Genomic DNA, 4,241 nt, shown 5'->3' on the forward strand with positions numbered 1-4,241 from the left:
TTCAATGCACAAATTCTAAATAATTATATGAACACTTTGGTCAATTTCAATTATGACATTAATTTTTTAAATTATATATAAAAACCTAAAAAAAAAGCAACAAAAAGAGAAAATACAAAATCAATATCTCTCTCTAAATTTTTCCTTACTTTATTTCATCAATTCATATTAATTAGAAAAATGCTCGATTTATAGGGTTCACGCTCAACACAATAGCATATCAATTTCACAACAATTGGTTTGTCAAACATATATAATTCACTGTAATAATTATAAGGATAAAATGAAAATTGCAAAAACACCCCAAAACTCATTCCAATTGATATCTCTAAGGATCCCTACATATGTTCTCACTAATTCCCAATTGGGAATAACTCATCCCTTACCTCTGAGCGGACTCACGTGTCTTCAACCAACGATAGCAGCATCTCTAACAGTTCCCTGAGATTCCTTCAGTTATTCCTCCGACTGCTCTGATAGAATTACCAAACGTCAGAGAGACGGAGAAGAGATTGAAACCTCCACTTGTACTGTCTTCATGCGATTCCTCTTTCTCCCTCCACGAATATTATCTCGCGAATCCCAACGGTGGAAGTGTGCGCAATTGAATTTCGAACGACATATCCAAATTTCATGAAACTCCAACGGTTAAAGAAACCGAGATCATAGTTTTACCGAGACAGTTTTGGGTTTCTGCGGGAAATTAAAAGGCTACAATGTGAAGGGTTTTCCTATAAGCTCAGACATGATTTTGAAATTCGCAACAGTGAAAATGCTCAGAATTGGGTTGTGAACCTGGTGTTTAAATTTCACGACGATCCAACGGTGAATGAGTCCGAGATCGTCATTTTTCTGAGACAAGTTTAGTGAGCTGAGGGAAAAAGAAAGGGTTTTGAGAGGAGAAGGGGAAAAACGAAAAGAGGAGGCTGAGGAGTCAGTCTGAAAAACCTAGCATGTTGCTATTTATAGCTAGGGGCATTTATGACCTATTATTTATTATTTTTACTAAAAAACTTTTTAAATTTATTTATGAAAAAAATGGGATGTTACAACAACTACCCTTACTCTAATATGCATTATGATGGTTACATTATATGCATATAGGTTTTTTTATATTAAATAGGACAAACATTTATATGGAAGAATTGTACCTTAGTACCAAGGCCAATTGTCTTATTGTCAAAAGGAATTCATTTCTCGAGGAGCTACAATTAACAACATAAGCGAGTTAAGGAGCTACAAGTAATAAAATCACATCTATTGTTTCATTACCTATCACTAAAATTAAAAACTAGGAAAATTGTCAACAACACATACTAGTACAAATGTCAACAAAATGTAAAAAACAATGGTCTGTACTTGGCAGTATTTTTCTTAAGTGCATTATGTTCAGATCCCAATGAAGGGTTTGGGAACCTCTGGAGCAGTTGCTATAGGTAATAAAATTACACCTAACACAACTGATGTACATTCAATAGCAGGCACTTTTGATGGCAATCCAAAAAATCCAAATGAGTTTACTACATTGAGCATAAAAAAGGTAAAAATTGCACCAATGACCACTAACATGTTGATAACAAGCACCAGGTGTCAATCAGTATATTCCCATCTAGGCATCTATGGAAATTATTTGATGCAATGAGACTTAATTTCCAAAATATGCCCATTTTGCTACTGTGACATACACGATAAATATTTATTAGTGTACAAAGATATTTTACTGAGTTATCTATAACTGCTAGAGTAGTAGTTTAGTGTATTTGACAAGCTAATGAAGCCAATGAAAGTACAAATTTGTAATTAGGGGTCCAGTTAATTATGGGTAGTCCAAAAGTCATTAACTTGGTACCTTAAGACTTAAGAGTAGGGCTGGTTCTAAAGTCCTACAAACAGTTTAGAACATATTCACAAAAGTATACAAAATATATTTATGTAATTCTTTGCAACACAAGATCAAAATTATGATTACATTTGAATTCTTTCTGAGGTGGTCTCCTTCCACACAAGCACCTATCCCCCATACCTACCCAACCTATCCCAATATTTCCCTAGCTATCCAATCCTAATTTTCAAGAGTCTATTGTCTAAACAGATTCCTGGGATGAATCAAACTAACACTTCAAGAAAGGATTAATGGTGAATTGTTGATTACATGATTACTTGATCATTTTTTAGTAACTAGCAAACACCAACCTTGCACAAATTAAGATGCTTTATTGCTTCATAAACTGTCCACTTCATTTTTCAAAGATGTGTTCATACAAAGGACATTGGACTCACAAAACATTATTTTGTAATAGATAAATAGCCCAAAATTAATCATATTTTGTCTAAATAAGTAATGAATATATATCTGTATAGGGAACACACATGTTAGCACAAAAAACTCTTGTTCATTTATTCTAATAATTTTTGTTATGATCTAAATCTTAAGGGGTTAGATGCTTCTATGTCATTGGTTCTTATAGTGGGACAATTCTAGGACAGACCATCATTTTAAGTGTTCTATTATGCATCACAAGTTTTATTCCTTAGATTAATCTAGGATGTCCAATCTTATGCTAGATCTTCATCACCAGTACAAACCACTGGTTTTTTTTTGTCTATGTTTTTTTATTCATGTGATTCTTCCTTTGAATCCCTAAAATACAAAACCTCTTCGCCTTGCTCTGCCCTTTGTCCCTTTCGGCTAACTCATTCGCAATTAAGAAAAATGCAGTTAAGCTTATACATTTTGACTAAATAGCTAATTTGGTCCCTGAAAAGTGTAACAACTGTAACTTTCGCTCATTTTAATCCTTGAATTTAACAAAATGAAAAAGGCCCTAAAAATTGATCTCTGTCACTCAAATTGGTACCTACTATTAAGTTTGCTACTTAACACTGTCCGTGGTGCTTAATTCACATGTTAAGTGACGATTAGGTATCTACTGTTCCAGCAAAGTGAATTTTTTTTCTTAAAAAAATCTTCCTCAACTCTGAACTCTTTTCTCTTTGTGCGTCAACAGAAGCGCATAAAAACTTGAGTTTGAATACTTAATTGTGAATGCTAGTGTAACTAATTGTAAAATGAACACACAAGATTTGCATACACAAATCATAGTTGCAGTCTCAATCATCAATCAAATACATGAGACCAATTTTAAGCAAATCAGAAACTAAAACAGAGAAAAAAAATAACGAAAATGATGGAGCAAGGAGGATGAGAAAGCAGAACCCCGAAAACTCCCACCCAATTCAACAATCGCACTCTTTCTCCTTCGACGTTATTCTAACAATATTTGTCCCACACCTTTTCCACCTCATGAAAGAGCATTGCCTCAAATTTACTTAATAAACTAGGAAAGTTGGTTGAGCTTCTTATTGCCGAATCACAATACTTACATACATACAACTCATTGAAACTCGTCAGTAGTAGTAGCAATTCATTTCATGCATATTTCAACCAACAATAAGCCTCGATTAAATGGTGAAACAAACACTGAGAACGAAATAAAAGGAAGAAAAAATCAGGAAACAACAAATGCAGCATGTGATCGTCACAAAGAGCAATGAAAGCAAAATTCGTGAGGTAAGAAGAAGAGTAAGTTGTTTTCCTCACCCGAAAATGAGTGACAGAAGCACGCAGCAAGCACAAGCACAAACCCAAACCCAAACCCTAAGAAGGCACAGAAGAAGTAGAGAGAAGAAAATGGAATGAAAATGATTTGAAGCAGAGAGAAGGCGCGGAAGAGCATGGTCATTACGTTTGCACTCGTGGACCCCATTTCCCTCAGCATTTGTTAATCCTTTTTATTATTTTTTATTTTTTTGATAAAGAGTAACTTTTACCACTTCTTCCTTTTTTTTTCTTTTTTTGTTAAATAAAGAGTTGATAATATCTGATTCTGTGAGTAACTTTTACCACTTATTTTTTAATAAAGAGTAACTTTTACCACTTATTTTTTTTATTTTTTTCCTTTCATTGTTGTTCTTGTGATATTTTTGGAAATAATTATTTTAATATGAGAAAACAAATGAGAATAAATTATGTTGTTGAGTCTCTGATAAACTTTCTTAAAAGAATTATTCTAATGTATATGTTTTATGAGATTTTACCTATACTATGTATTTGTAGGTAGAATTTTTTTTAACTTTATCTACACCAATGGACTCTATGTACAAGTTTTATAAGATTTTACCTACACCAAGTAATCATTGGTATACATTTTTTGAAATTTTACCAACACTAGACATTTGTA

Source organism: Glycine max, chromosome 5, assembly GCF_000004515.6.
Source record: "Glycine max cultivar Williams 82 chromosome 5, Glycine_max_v4.0, whole genome shotgun sequence".
Taxonomy (NCBI): Eukaryota; Viridiplantae; Streptophyta; class Magnoliopsida; order Fabales; family Fabaceae; genus Glycine; species Glycine max.